This window comes from Excalfactoria chinensis, chromosome 1 (genome assembly GCF_039878825.1).
Source record: "Excalfactoria chinensis isolate bCotChi1 chromosome 1, bCotChi1.hap2, whole genome shotgun sequence".
In the NCBI taxonomy this organism is placed as follows: domain Eukaryota; kingdom Metazoa; phylum Chordata; class Aves; order Galliformes; family Phasianidae; genus Excalfactoria; species Excalfactoria chinensis.
Genome location: NC_092825.1, coordinates 130,549,326 through 130,555,760, shown reverse-complemented (window position 1 = coordinate 130,555,760; position 6,435 = coordinate 130,549,326). Strand labels below are relative to the sequence as shown.

General features: G+C 41.2%; 1 non-coding gene across 1 annotated transcript; it reads left to right on the top strand.

The window, feature by feature from the left end:
* Positions 1-5,562: 5,562 nt before the first annotated feature.
* Positions 5,563-5,635, top strand: TRNAV-AAC (transfer RNA valine (anticodon AAC)). The gene has a single exon. It is a non-coding gene; the product is annotated as a tRNA-Val (tRNA).
* Positions 5,636-6,435: the final 800 nt, after the last annotated feature.

Below are 6,435 nucleotides of genomic sequence, written 5' to 3'. Positions count from 1 at the left end.
TTGAATGGAAGATACCTGAGGCTCGTTTTTCCTGGCAGATTTGCTGAGTCCTTATCAACTTCATGAAGAGGAACAGAAGTGAATATAATAACATGATAATATGATCCAATTTAAAATCTAAGTGTTGCTTTTGTTTCCTCTGTGGAACTTGCTGTGTATTCATCAATGCAAATCACATACCATGGAGTCATCTGGCAGCATTTGTCTTTTTCCACGTATGTATTTAAAAATTAAGAGCAAGTATCCAGTGAAGAATATACCACAAATAAATTGTGATTCTTACAAAAAAGGGTCTTTTTTGTGTCTGTGTGTGAGAGGCCAAGCATCTAATTTGTTAAGCTTGCTTGCTCTTGTCATATTAGTGTTAAATCCCAGTTTGATGCTCCCAGAAAGTGTCAAGGACAAAACAGTTGAGAGCTTGACTTACAGCATTAATGCTTACTCTGCCCTCAAAAAAAACCCCGAAGTCCTGCATATATTTCATTACCATGCTTCAGACAAAGAGTGACTGATCATTTTGCTGGTCAAAATCCATCACTCCACTGGATTTTTATTGTTGTTGATCAAGTGTCACGTGGTCTTCTTGCACTACATATAAGATATGGAAGGATTACATGACAAGCTCTGTGAATGAGACTGAGGAAGGAGAGCAGAGATGAAGTTTAATAGTTTAATGTAGTATTCTGTTTCCATCTGCACTGCCTTCTTAATGAAACCGTGTATTTGGAGGAATATGTAGTTGATGGAAATGGAAATCATTTTTAGATGGCAAGACAAAGCAAATGCTGCTGCATACAACCATACTTGAATGGACGTTTTAGAGATATGTTACTAATTGCTACATAGCAACATGCTACGAAATAAGCTATCTTTGTCCAATCTCAAATTTATAGTCTTCATCACCCATGGAACTGGCTGTGGTAGTGATTCCTGGCAGAGCCCTGCAGCTCTGCATGGCTCAGCTAAAGCTATCCAACATTGAGTATTTTTCAGGAGGACACAGCTGTAGCCACTGAATTATGCTATCTTTGTGCTTACATCATCTTATTTACCACAGGACCACTGTGCACCAGGTGCTGCATGAGCAGGACTCCATGAGCCACTGCAGTGCAATTGTCTCAGGAAGAACAGCCCCTTCTCCTCAGTATGTTTTATTTCTCACATGGTCAGAAGGAGAAGACCACCAAATCACACTGAAACTGCAGGGGCAATAATCATAATATAACAAGCACAGCAAAAATACTACCAGGGCACAGAGTTGACACATACGCTGTTCCTAAGAGCACCTTGAACCCAGAACTTGCTTCTAGCACTCAGTGTGTAGAAATACACTGTGATGCAAAGCTCGCTCTAAGTGGAAGAAACAAAATAAACACATTTGAGACAACAAGAAGAGCAGAGGGACAAAACACCACCTCAGGGACCCTTAAAATCTCTTACCTTTATTTTAACTGTCCCACCAGATAACTCTTTCTGAAGGGCAACCACTATGAACATAGAATAAGCACTTGTGCATAGGGACTGGGGGAACTTTATGGCAAAGAAAACAGCTTGCTCTCTCATGCTCTTCTACATAAAATGGCTGCAAAACCCCTCAATGGCTCCTGAAAACACTTCAATCAGAAAAAAACACTTGGGATGACTGAACAGCACAAGGGAAAGAAAACAAAGTTTTATTCCCAACCCGATGTCTGTAAAACTTTAAAACGGGAGCAGCATAGGAATCACTCTCCCCCTTGCGAGGTATGCCAAATTCCTTAGGCTACACAGGAAGCACTCAGTTAAGGAACCAAAAGCACCCAACATGCAGTCCTCTGCTTATAATGATACCCTTTCTTATGGTTTCCTGTCCACAGCTCCCCAAACTAGACAAATTCACAAGTATTTCTTGCAAGGATGCAGTTCTTGGCTGCTTTAGAACATGACAGAACTGCTGTCCCATCGTTTTTCAGTGATGTACTGGATGTCCTCTGCTACTCTGTTTTCATAAGACAGGCTCCCTGCTTAGTGCAAAAATCAAACACTTGTCTAAGCAAAGAGGAGGGATAGGGAAAAAACCAACAGGGCTGGTGTATTGGTTATTAATATACAGATGGTAGCAAATGTACAGAAGGAATAAGTAAAGGAAAACTCACCAGTGGTGGTGCCTTGGCTGAAGAAGCTGGGGCAGTCCTTCCGGGAGCATAGCTACATCATTCTCACCTGTGCTCCCACAGCTGACCCCATACTTGCCTCAGCTGATTAATCAGAGGTTCAGGCTGTGATTACCAATCTCTCATACAGCTGGAAATGTTTGTTTCCAGGTACAGAAAACCTTGACTATTTTATGAAATCAAAACAGAATTAGAGCTGTGGACATGGCCCTTAAGAACATGGCTTTGCTGTGGACTTCTAGGGTTATGCAGTTGGTTGGAGATGAGAAACTTAAAGGTCTTTTCCAACTGTAAGGATAGAAGGCAGTTGATGTAGTTGCCTTTATATGGTTTCAGATCACCCAAGAAAGTCAGTAGTCACAATCCAGTAGTAAAGAAGCAATAGCTTATCCCTTTCCAAAGATGAGGGCTTGCTAAAAACTCTCTACTTAAAGGCAGTCTCTAAGTAGAAATGGTTCCCCTTTGGCTGCCAGCTCTATAATGCAGTTAGAGAGAGGTGAATCCAGGGCCCACCTTTTCTGGTCACATAGGTGTGTTGCTAGCACCTGTGCTCCCAGGGCTGGTTATGCCACTTTATTGGGTACTCAATCACTGGTTCAGGATATAACCTAATGGTTCCCATACACCAACCTATATGATTCTATAATTTTATGATTTTTCATTTAATAACAAAACACTTCACAGAAAGGGAAGTGGAGGAATGGGGCAAGCTTTTATTCTCCCTCTGAATAGCACGAATCATCATTGAAAGGTCAGGAACTTCCCTCTATCGAAATGCAACACCTGCTCTAGTTCTATCTCTAATGCTGCTTAAATTATGTGTCTGTGCTGCAGGGCAGTCAATAGAGCCAATGCACTGGGGAGAAGATTAGAGATTTCTGGGGTAGAATGGTTCTCATTTAAACATCAGATTCCTTGCACAGTACCAAGAGAAAAGCCGGGCCATTTAGCTGTTTTACCTTGGTCATTTGTCTCTTGTTTTAACTGAGTCTTTGCGTGACAAGATTGTAAGGAATATACTCTATAAACTCATTTTGACCTTAGATCTTGCAATTCTCAAGGTACAATAGGTGTGCTAAGGTTAAAAAGACAGACCAAAATAATTCTTCTTGGTTTTGACTTTTTAAGTGAGATGTCAAATAAAGCATTTTCAAAAGCGCTGCCCAGAATTAGGGTTGCAAACTCTTGAGAGACATTCATAGAGTAGAGTAAATGTTATTCAGTTTGATTCCTTTTCTCCTTCTATTTTATCTGCTTACATCAGACGTTTCTCATGCAAACTTATTATTTAAGGTGGTACAAGAGAATTTCACTAAGAATACATACAAATCAGTATGAATTGTAACCTTTGACCAGGACATTCTCTAGAGTTAGGTAAGTGTGGTGCAAGACAGAATACAAAGAAACCCAGACATTCTGGGGCTGTGAATGGGCTACTGGGGAAGGGGGGAGTCTGCTGAAAGCTTTCCATTGTGGTCAGTTTTTGGTGGGGGCCAGAAATGGGGCTGTTTCTTGGACCTGGCCACTCTCAAGACATACAGTTAGGGTTAAGATTTGCTAAGACAGAAAGGGAAGAGTCCTAGTGTTTATGGGGCAATGAACAAGCTGCTAAGGAATGGTGAAGTCCATAGCTCCATTTTCATTCCTAGCCATGCAATTACAAGTTTGGAAGTACTTTGTATTCTGACTGTGATGTAAATATCAATATATTTAAAGAGAACCACCACAGGCATTTGCTACTGTCCCAGCCTCTGTGCAATCTGACTAATGGTGCTGCATTAGAAATTAGAAATTATTCCCCTTCAAATATTGCATGAGTTCCTCTGCACTTCCCTCTACATATGTTTGGGCTCACAGCATGCTGCACTGTTTCTGTTAAATTGCTTCTATAGAATAATTATTTACAATGGGTCAGTTTGGAAAGGAGAGCTATTCTCAGGGATACAAATTAAGTATGATCAGGTATTAGTCTCTGCTTACTACATATCCATCTCAAAACAGCTGCTATGAGAACTGGGCTATGAGGTGCAACTCTTTTTTGCTGAAGATTTCAAGCTTGGAAAGTATTTGTGTCTACATGAAATCTCCCAGGAAGTAAATTAAGAATGAAAACTCAAAACTGTGCTGCAATTTGAGCCCTTGAGGCAATCTACCCATTATAACATCCACTAGTCCTTAGTGGGCTGCCTGCAGATCAGGCTGTCTTCAGAGAAAAACCACTCTTGTGCTCTTTCCAGCACTTTGACAAAAGGACCATATTTCCTATTTGGATTAAACTGCTTCCTATGAGTTGGTATTTTCTGTGTGAAGAAGTTTCCAGTATGAGCACTGTGTTATTCAGTCACTGGCAGCTCCTGCTTTCAGAGAAGTGGGTTAGTTCAGCTGGCAGACAAGTCCATAGAAAGGATCACAGCTATTGGTGGGGAAATTCCAGTTCTCCTAGTGCTTTCCCATCATGGCAAGAAAGCATGAAGACAGAGCTGAGGGAATCACTAGTTAAGGCTGGCAATTTTTGTGCATCACAGCTTTTAGGGGACGGGAAGAACCATGAGGAAACCATGGGAGGACATGGTTGACTTCATTACCTACATTGCAGAGTAGCTCACAAAAATTGGTGAGACACCGTGATGAGATTTCCCTTTCTTTATGTTTTTATGGGTTGCTTTTGGTTTTGTTTTTTCCAGAACATTTCCTAAACAATGAATGTGTCAACAAATTAGGAATTGCCTCCAGCGCTATGCATAGAAAAAGCACGTTTAGTCATGTGACTAAATCCTACCCTGCAGTACCAGGGTAGATAAGGTACGAACCCTTTCGTTGCAGTATTTTTTCGTTGCTTGCATTAGCACAGCAAGCCATGCTGTCTGGGCTGGGATGTAGAGATGAGGTCGATGAGGGCACAACCTCCCACTGCAGATTCTCGCAGCTGTGACAAATAATTAACTCATCAGGAAGTGCACTTTCTGCTGCTGTCTCTGTGCTGTAGCAAAAATACTTTAATCAGGAACGAAGTTACTTTGTAACAAGCTAATCCCCGCTTTCTGCTACCCCATTCTCTTCCTCTCTGAATCTCGCTTTGCAGATTTTGCTTCGTTTCAGCTTCCGAGCCTCACAGCACTGCCAGTAGAACTCATAGAAAATCTTACTTTGGAAGCGTCTACTCTCAAGAGAACGCGGTTTAATTTATACACCAATTAACAGTGTAAATTAATGCTTTTACTGTTCATCCTATCTCCGAAGATTTTAAAGTGCCAGAGGAGTTTCTTACGTTTTGAACACAGATGAAAGACTTCAGAGCAGAGCGGATGAGTCAGCCTCAAAAAGAAAAGAAACAAGGCAAAGAAAAAAAAGGCATTGGAAATCTCCTGCTGCTGGGGCTGAGGCAGGCTCTCCATGTCCAGCACACGGCGTTTCCGTAGTGTAGTGGTTATCACGTTCGCCTAACACGCGAAAGGTCCCTGGTTCGAAACCAGGCGGAAACATTTCTTTTCTAGCCGCTGGGGCAATCCCAAATATGTGTTAAAGAGAGCAGGGATTCAAAGGGGAGCTGAGGTCAGCAGGGTGAGAGGTTGGGGTTGTTGTCTCCATCTCCAGAGGGGAGCCACAAAGCTGGTCAGGCCTATAATGGCAGGCTGAGAGAGGGAGATGGGTCTTCCCAAAATGAAAGTGCAAGAAAGAAACAGAACAAGAACTGTAAATACCACAGATATTTCTTTGCAATAATTCAACAAGAAAATATACCTAAACTTTATCTTTCACTAAGTCATTGTGATTCTTCCAATTGCTTTAAATCACTGATGAAAGCACAGTAAATGTGGCAACCTGCTCTGTTACCTTGTCTAGAACATTGCCTTTAGGGTACGTATAAGGATGTTCAGCAGCTGAAGGAATCTAATCTTTGAAATAAATCACCATATGCATGTTTATCTTTGGTAATGGGAGATTTAGATACAGTTGTGCTATAATACCTATGCTAATAATTTAATAAATCTTGCACACTGACAGTTAAAGTGTTTCAAAGCTATTACTATAAATACTTCACATTAGTACATAGTCTCCTTTCCTGTAATTCGGCAACAAGTTGCTCCTGTTGGTTTATCAGCATATTTTGATCTGCATGAGGCCATTTAGCTTTTCTGCTCTGACAGCTCTATGACAACGCGCCCCCTCACTTAGCATTTCCCAATCCAGCTGGAGAGAGCTGCGTCTCTTTCTCTCAAATAAAACTTCTATTAACAGCATGCCAGAATAACATGAAAAAAAATGTGCTTACCAGATTGTT